Source organism: Empidonax traillii, unplaced genomic scaffold (assembly GCF_003031625.1).
Source record: "Empidonax traillii isolate 1590-97213 ecotype Southwest subspecies unplaced genomic scaffold, ASM303162v1 scaffold263:size1499331, whole genome shotgun sequence".
NCBI lineage: Eukaryota > Metazoa > Chordata > Aves > Passeriformes > Tyrannidae > Empidonax > Empidonax traillii.
In genome coordinates, this window is record NW_020955456.1 from 85255 (window position 1) to 94778 (window position 9524).

Consider the following 9524-nt stretch of genomic DNA (forward strand, 5'->3'; position numbering starts at 1 on the left):
TGAAAATTACCTTCCCATTTCAGAAACAAGAAGAGCTTACAAAATTATGGAAGCTTACTATTGATTTTTTTTTCCCCCTAGACAACTCAAAAAAAAGTACCTGGTACTTTTCATTGTAGAACGCTCAGCTACTCTCTAACTTCCCAACAGCAAAATGGGCACTGTCTGCGACACCTGCAACTGCTCCTCTTACACTTACTCCAAAAGTGTGATTCCCTCAGATGCTAAAGGTTTAAGATACCATGTTTGAGTAACTTTTCCTTAGAGTCCTCTTCCTCTTTTCTCTCCTTGAAAGTTACACTCCTAAGGAAAAAAAAAGTATTTATAAGCAAGACAACTCCACCCTTTCCTCTTAGTTCAACACCAAGAGGCAAGATTCAGCTGAGGTCAGCCGTAAGATTCAGCCAGAGGTCAGCAACTACATACTCTCATCTGCTGCCTTCATTTCTACGCCCTTGCATGTTCCTCACCAAAATCCAAACCAAGGAAGAGCTCATCAGATCTGTATTTGCCAAAAACCCATGGATTCTGCAATTGATGCAGCACAGCTTGTTACAGCTGCAAACGTTCCTGGGCTCTGATAATTATAAGCCCATGGCTGGGTGTCTAATTAAAGGAGGAACGAATTAATGAGTTTTACCAAAGGCTTTTGAGTCCCCATTATAATTCTCACCCTTAATCGGCAGCAGGACACTCAAAGGACAGCGGGAGCAGGATCAAGAGCAGAGTTAGGGGGGGATAAACCACCCCCAGCTGATGCTTCCCCCCATCACGTTCCTCTCCAACATGTCACTGTCATTCAGACCCCGACAGCCAGATCAAACCCAGCAGGAAAACGCCTGGGCCTTTTGGACAGCTGAATACAAAAATGCTTCCTGAAGCTGCCACAAAGCACACAGCAGCCTTTGAATGCCGAGAGCGGCGAGATGCCGGGCGAGAGGCTCTGCAGAGCGCTGACTCCGCCGCTTCCATTCATCCCGGCCCCAGCCCCCACCCAGCGCCAACAATTACAGTTCAGTCTCAGGCTCCCAAGGAGGCAGAAATTGAAAACACGTTTTCATTGAAGCACAGCTTGAATTTCATGAATTCCATTACTCTCGACTTTCTCAGCATTTCCTGGAGTGAATACTGTAAGACAAGGGACAGGAGGGATGGGAGGGCTGGAGGTAGGGCAGCAGTCCTGTGTCACCCCTCTGACCATGCCAGTCCAAAAACAGACTAGAGGCACTTGCAGTGAGGACACGACTACACCCAAACAAAAGAAAATAAGTATATGCTAAACATAAGTTTAGGGAGGAAGTAAAATAACCAACTGCCAGAGGCCTCTGAACAGTCACAACCTCCCTTACGACCAGCGCTTAAATAGCAAGGCTGCAGGCACAGCCCAGATGTGAAGCACTACAATTTCAGCACGCAACAGAAAGCATCTCTTTGGCAGACTGAAGAATTCTTAGCTACTACAGCAGGTATCAAAATAGCCAGTTTATCAGCTGCAGGAACTTGAGCACACTGATAACCGCAAGCAAGTTCACCCCAGGGAAAAAGCGATGATAATCGGAGAGAACAGGTAGCACCAAGCAATGGGTCATTTTTTCCACATGTACAGTTGTAACACAATCAACTTCGGGATTATTCAGTTTTGCTAATTAACACCCTATGGAGAGCTTTGATACCATTAGCAATACCCTTAATGGTTCCATCACCGACATCCTTTTCCCTCTCTCCCCGACCCCAGCCTGGGCCTTATCTTAAGGAGCATTACATCATCTGCTGCACCAAGGCCTCCTTGTAACAGACACTATTATGCAACTGAAGTGCCTCCATTTGGATTTTGGCGTTATTTTGGATTTCGGTGTTGAATAGGCAGCTTGTTTAAATTCTCAGCATGAACAGCAGCATTTTACAGCCTGAAAAGGGTGTCCGTGCACAGGCACCAACACTGGCATAAAAACTCGTCTGAATGTGTTATACATTTGTGAAACATCCATTCCCCACATTCCCCTTTCCCCTTGGCCAGGAATAAGTCCCGCATTGTTAGGACTGATTAGCAATATCTTTCATCCCTAATTTCACACCACAAAGGGCTTTCATGCATATGCACGTGTGGCACCATTCTGAGCCATATCAGCCAGAAAAAGCATTTAGTACTGACAGAGGAAATCGAAATCTGAGGATGCAGCTCCAGTTTAAGTGAGGGTGAAGGGGACTGTCAGCTCTTTCCCTGGCTGTTTTCAGCGCTGCTCTTACTATCGACCAAAAAAAAACGCTCATTTGTTAAAATAACGACTCAAAAGAGGTCTGGCACACATAACATCTGCTGAAGCAAGCAACCTGATAACCATGTGAAAGCACAAATGATTGGAAATGTTACCCTCAGACCCAAGTGCTCAGAGAAGGGAATGGCACAAGTGTCGTGACCGAGTTACACCAACTGCTGTGTCCATGGATTGCACGCTAACCCACTTTTCTTTTCTTGCAAGAGAATAGCCTTGCAGCCTTCCAGCACACAAATGACTACTTTGCAAAAAAACATGCACATTTGCAGCTTACCAAACCCTAAAGCTCACAATTACAAGATCAAACTCAGAAACTCTAAGTGGCTCATTACCCAGAAATCTAAAAAAAAAAAAAAAAAGGTCTGAAATGAAAGCCTTTTGCAACATGAAAGTGCTCTGTGGTTTGCTCTTTCCTAGTTTATCTAATATGGAAAAAAAGAAAGAAATAGCATCAGCATGGCTCTGCCCCACAAGATACCTGCAGACCCTGTCATCATGAAACAAAAGTAATTCCTGGTTTGAGGATAAATGTAACCAATTCCTAGTTTTTCACCACTGAAACACAACCAACAGTCTCAGTCACCCATTGAAGTGGAGGAAAAGGGAGGATTTCCAACAGTGAGGACTTTTTTTCTTTTTTTTTTTTTTAGACTGTCATATGAGTGCATCCCCAGGACTAAAAGTCCTGCATGAACTTGATCCTCCTTGATTTTAGCTCACCTGTCTTATTAATCATCGTCATCAGCTGAAACAAAGAACTCGTAGGATGACATACCCAGAAAGTACAAACAGCCTTGCAAAGAGAGGAGCAAGGTTACTGGGTTCTGGTTTTATTATTATTATTATAATAACTAACTCTCCAGGATATATCAATACATCTCTGAGCATTCTGAGTCTTATTTAGGTCTTGGAAGTGAGAATTAAGGTTCAGCACAGGAGATAATCCTGATGTATTCCAAAGTTACTCAAGTGTCGTCTGAACCTTAAAGCAAATGAATTCCCAGACTTCACGTCCCTTCCCCCAGCTATGGGAATCACATTCAGTTGAAAACAAGCCAAGTTCTCCTGCCCACTCAAGGGGAATGGGAAGTCTCACCATAACTGGTAAAAAGTTTACTACTGAAAGATACAACAGAAACAAGAAGAGAACTGACAGTCACCGAGAGGTTAATGCAGACGAGATGCTGACTCCCCTCCACTCCAAGAAAATTAGGAGTGAGTGCTATCTTACTCACTGCTTGCTTTCAGCCGCCCAAGCGTATTCAGTTGACATCAAAGAACATAAAAGAGCGACTTCAGGAGAAGCCTTGGCCATCACTGCTTAGCATTCAGCACACCAATCCTTAAAACAGGTACAGGACTGTCCCCTGAGAGGAGTCACAGCGAGGTGACCAGGCAAGCTCTGCCACAGCACAGTCCTGTCACATCAACACAAACAGCACCAGCCATCGACTCTGGACTTCACCCCTTCCATCAGCAAGTGTGCTAGTAGGGGGAGGGGGTATAAAATTAGCCTTGTCCTAGAAGAACAAGGGGAAAAAAAAAGAACAAACAGAAAAAAGAGAGAAACTCAAGGGATTGGAAGGCACTTGTCCCTCCAACTGTCTGTTCTGAAGTCACATATGTCAAGAAATCTGATGTGACTTTCATCTCATTATCAATGGACAGATTTTTGTTTACAGGTTCAAAAATAAATCTAATCCCAAAATAAAAGTAAGATACCAAGAAGACTTGCAGCACAGCTCCTTAATCCACATTCAAAGCTTTGGGATTAAGTCAGAGAAAGCACCTGACTTCCTACCCTTAATCTCCAGAGTCATGCCTAATGGGATATGTTCTTCTGGGTGAGAATTTCTCATCTCACTTTCCCTAATAATGAAAAACAAGGAGCACTAAAAATCCACATCCACATCTGCTTTAAGCAGTGCTTGTTTTATTGGATCAACATTTAAACAAAAGCGCTTTGTTAACCTGAAGAGTGCAGATGTTCCTCTGCTCAAAAAGGCATTAAGGATTGAGGGGAAGAGGAAAAAAAGAAGAAAAAAAAAAAAAAAAAAAAGGAGACGGTAAGACTGAACTGATTTTGACTAGCCCTTTCTCCAGAATGCTAGTGATCAGGTTTTGCAGACCAGGAGACATGGTATTACACTCACGTAAAAGAAGCAAAAAAGAGGATTTTTCAAGAGGACAAATGTTGTGTCTGTGCAGAAGCACCAAGGTGTCAGTGGCTGACCACCACAACCAGACAAATGTTTTAAATTCTGGTTCTACTCTCCCAGCTAAGAGCACCATGATACCTTCCATGGTACCTTCAGAGCAGGCTGCAGATAGGTCTCGTAAGACTGGGAAGCTCACCAGGCTGGGCAACAGCATCTTCTCTGTGCAGGATTAATACTTTCAGGATCCTGCCCAGATGAAGCAAGCATGGGTTACCCCTTTGCATACTCACTTGCACCTCCTTCCCTCCAACCCCAACAAAGCATTTCACATTTTTCCAAGACACCTCTCACCCCTCTGCGAGTGCTCTGCTCAAACCGTACATTTAGAGCAGTTACTTTTTTCTTGCCTAGAGTAAGGTAATCTGCAGTCAGGGTTTCCAGAAACTGTCAGTTCTCAGGAGACCATCTGAAAACGTAGCAGCACAGCGTGGGTCAGCAAAACAAAGTAAGGCTGCAGACAGAAAGCTGGCAAAGGTTGATTTTTTTTCCCCCTGTCTGTACACCATATGCTGCTGCATGACTGGATGAACAGTCAACAGAAAATGTTGTACGTCTACCTTCGGTAAAAAACAGCCATCAAAAGTTGTCTTGATTCTACATTTCTGGTTATTCATTGTGCTGCAGTTCCTTAGGAAAACACAGAACAGAGCAGTCAGACCACAGCACCAATTTGCTGATGGTTTCTCGTGCAGCAGAGACTGACGAGGAAAGGGAAGAGGGGATTTACCATCAGTTCTTAGAAAAATAAAAGTCACTTCAAATTCATTGGAAAACACTGGATTCTACTAACAGGGGTCACTTAACCTTTCTGGAAATACGAGCAAAGTAGTGCTACAGCAGGAGAGCTGATCAGGCCTTGGAAATGGTCCATCTATTCTTGAAAGAAACCTTCAGTCCAACCCCTTTAAGAAAGGCACATTACCCTCTGACTTCAAGCCAACTAGACAAAAACACGTCATCCAACTTGACTAATACACATGTTTCCAATTTACAGAAAGACTCTTGGTTTCAAAATTGAAATAAGATGCCAGTACAGTAGAGGAAGTCCTAAAACAATCTCTATAATCCAAGTTCTTTGGCAGTTTAGGCTCCATCACGTTTCTCCAGCCAAGAAATACTTCCAAAGATGACATTAGCTGTTATGTGCAGGGAAACAGCCTCACAGAGCCAGAGAGTACCTGACAGAATTAATTCCTTGCCGAACCTTTGGCTAGGGGTTCAAACACACATGCCTTGGCTTAGAGTTGGCCAGCCAAAAGAAGGGAAGCCTCTCTGGGCTTACACTGCACCTTTCCCTGCTGGGTCCCTCCTCAGCACAAGTTCGGTAGGAGAGAAAGAACATCACGGGACAAAAGCACTGGCAGATGTATGACAGGGAACTCCTGGGTGACAACACTGAAGGGACCATCTCAAAACCAAGGACTAGAGCGTATTGTCGATGCTTCCTTTAGCACGATTCTGCATCTTAATTGGTGTGAATCAATCATCCAGTCATTTTCCAAAGCACACACTGTTGCCATTACACCTACTAACTGTGCATCTGCAGTTCTGACTCTTACCGAGAAAGCACGAAGTGGTGCAAGGAGTGAGTTTCAAAGATGCTGGGGAACTTGGCTTTATCCAAGCCTGATTCACACACAACCCGTGCGTTTATACAGAGTCGTGTCAACACTGCCAGTTTCCAGCAATGAGCACGAAGCTGAAATTCAAGTCAAGGTGCTCCCTGGCTTAGCTCCTACAGCCTCTTTTCTCCTTCACTGTTCACAGTACACTTCTCAGCACACAGAGACTCAAGAGCTAAAGTATTGTGGGCTCCTTTTCTGTCAGTGCCACAGACACCCTGACTCAAGCAGATATCCCATTACCTGTTGTTGTGCTGTGTTACCAAAGCTATTCAGCTTTTTTCTACTTCTTTCCAGCACGTGACCTTCCACACAACCTCAAGGCTCTTAACCAACTCTACCCTGAGAAAGAAAGTGAATTCAACTAAGTCAGTTACAAATACTTACATTACTAAACAGATTAAAGCAGTGACATCAGCAGTCTCAGGGCCATCTTACTGGGCCAATTAACTGAATTGGAAGTAAGTGGACAGTAGTGGTAAGATCATCATTTGTTCAGCAGCGAAAGGCAGGGACACCAGAACTGGTATTAGCATGATGCTGTTAGAAGGAACAGGAGCTCTGCTCCATTTTTACATTCCCTTCACTCCAGAATTTGTGACTCACTACACAATGAAAAGGCTTTGCAGAGCACTGCAGTATGACTCAGATGAGAATACAGCCAGAACAAAGCTGTTCATATCAAGATATTTTCAACCCCAATGATTCATGGGAGGATTAGGAAAAGAACTGGTCTGATAAGATCCTCTATAGGGAGAACTATGGAGCAAGTTCTGCAAGCAGCACAGGAAGGCAGCTCTGATAGGACTCACCAGCATGCCAAACCCCCTGGAGAAGAAGGATTACAACCCCAGCTCAATCTACATTGAGGTTCACCTCAATTCCCCCAGAAAAAAAAACAACCAAAGTTGTACTGCTGTCCACAGCTTGTCGTTGGGGGAAGTGGAGCATCTGAAGGACATCAGTACACACATACATTTTTAAACAATCTAGTCTGGAGGGGAAGGATCTGTTCTGCTCCTCCACACTCGCACACACTGTTCTAGCCTAATGCAACAAGATATGCTGTGGGAGAAGATAAGAGTAAGTAACACCAAGAGAAAGCGTTTCAGAGCCTGACTCAGGTGTACGCAGCCAAAACCTGCAGCTGCACTGATGTCAGCCCTTGGCAGCAACACCACCGTAAGTATTTCTCATGCTCTCAGACAAAAGTAGGAAGCCCTGGCAGGTTGTTACACAATGGACACAGCTGCCTTGAGAGAGGTTGGTGCACAGGGGGTGTCCCTCCTGCCCCGACCAAGGGGACTACACAGGATAGAACGGGACAAGTAGCCATCATATCTGCGTCCTGCTAGATATTCCCATCATCCAGGGTCCCAGAAGACTTGACAAAGAGCTGGACTTCAAAGCCTGGCAGTGGGTGCTTATCTACCTGTGCTTCAGAGAGGTTTCAGGGGACAACAGCTCATCTGCTGCTTCAGTGGAACAGTGGCTTGTGCATCACACTAATCCTTGCCAGGCAGAGGTGGAAAGCCTGTTAAATCAGCAGCCTCCTCACCTGCAGGAGCACGTGGCACTGCAACAAGTGACATGACAACTGCATTTCACTTCTGGCTGAAGTGAGATGTTCAGCTGCTGCACAAATTCAAAGCCTGTCATCAAAACGTGAGTACAAGGAACAGGTAAATATTTACTAAGAGGTTGCAAAAGAAAACAGTTTTATAAGGAAAGCAATACTTTCCCTTGGCCACGGGTTGGGAAACCTTTTCTAGAAAAGCAGCAAAGAATCAGAAAGGATACATTGCTTCCTTCCTCATAACAAATCAGAATGGGAGGGGACACTGAGCCCAGCTATGTATCTATTTATGATGACAGTTTAGTAAAGGTGATCTTTCCTTACTACATCTAGGGACACTCTGCCCTTAATCATCCCCATAAACTCCCAACTGACCTCTCCTCAACCTCTGGAGAACTCAAATGCAGCATGTAGTTTAACAGTTCATACTTAAGAATCAGAGTATCAATCACTGATGGAATATAAAACAAAAATACACACAATTTGTGCCAATGAGACCTACAAAGTAAAGAAAAATAAGCATAATTTAAGATTAAAAACGGACTTCCTTATTTTGAGGATGTATACAATCCCACCTGCTAAATACAAAAGGTTCCTAAAGATAAGGGGAGACAATGCCAGCACAGGCTGCAAACAGAGCAAGAGATGCACATTCCTAACAAAGCTTAAGAGGAAAAAAAGCTAGAACTCGAGACCAAAAGGCCTTCAGAACAATTTAAAGCATGAGGGAGCATTCAGCATTTCGGTTCCCAGCCCAGGATTAAGTTTCCCCGTTTCACTGCATTAGAATTAATCCGTGTGGCTGCGAACTCCAGAGTCAACTCGCAGAGCCACAGCAGCTTCGTTATATAACCACGACACCGATAGCACAGGCTGCATTGCTGGAGCCTGCCTGCTCCCCCTCACCAGCACCAAAACCAGCAAAGCTGCTGCTGCCCAAATCATTTCTCTTGACGGCAGACGCCTCAGTAATCCAGACATTCGAGTTTGGATTTGATAAGACGTTTTTCTCGCGGGCTGATATTAAGACTTAAAAGGCCATCGACTGCTGTGCAAGAAGTCCTTAATATCATCAAGGGAAGGGAGGCAGCTACACAGGAGGAGAACAGCAGAAGGCTTTAAGTGGGAACATGATTACTGTAGAAAAATTATCTGACAAACAAACACAACCCCAGATTGTTGCTGGGAATGCTTTTCAGCAATTTAAGTGAAAATTGGTACATCTGCCGTCTATTCAAAGGTCAACTACTGCTTGTTTCATGGTAACACGCTCCCAGGAACATCTTTCCATGAACTCTTAACTTCTGATCTCCAGCTTCTCATATACCTTGTTTTAAAGGCAGTTACCCTCTGAGGTCATGGAAATACAGTTCAGCTGCTGTGCAGCATTACATCTGCATGTGGCCATCTTGAACTCTGCTAAGCCAAGGGAACTAAAATTAACATATTGAAGCCCCAAATACAAAGTTATGTCAGAAGTCCCTTTGATTTGCAGGTTTCAAGATGTTTCTTTGTATCCATCCATTGCTCTTTAAATACATCTCTCGCATTCTGCTCTAGCGTCAGCCCACAGATCCGTTCATCTGTTTAAAACAAAAAGCCAAAACATACTGATTTCTGAAGTATTTCTAATACCTTCTATTTCCAGGATAAAATGAGGACTGTTTAGATGCCTCAGCCTTCCTGCCCGTGTGCATGACAGCAGGCTGCATATATAGGACACTGCAAGTATGTTCAGAAAAGCAAAATGGTGTTTTCAAAACCAGAGACCGTGGCAAAACGAGGCAGCAGAGCCACTGCAGCTCTGTTCCAAGATGACAGCAGAGATCAC

General features: G+C 44.2%; 1 protein-coding gene across 3 annotated transcripts in view; it reads right to left on the reverse strand.

Moving 5' to 3' along the window:
* TTYH3 (tweety family member 3) overlaps window positions 1-9524 on the reverse strand; it is a 73992-nt gene that overhangs the window by 63435 nt on the left and 1033 nt on the right. The window lies entirely within an intron of this gene.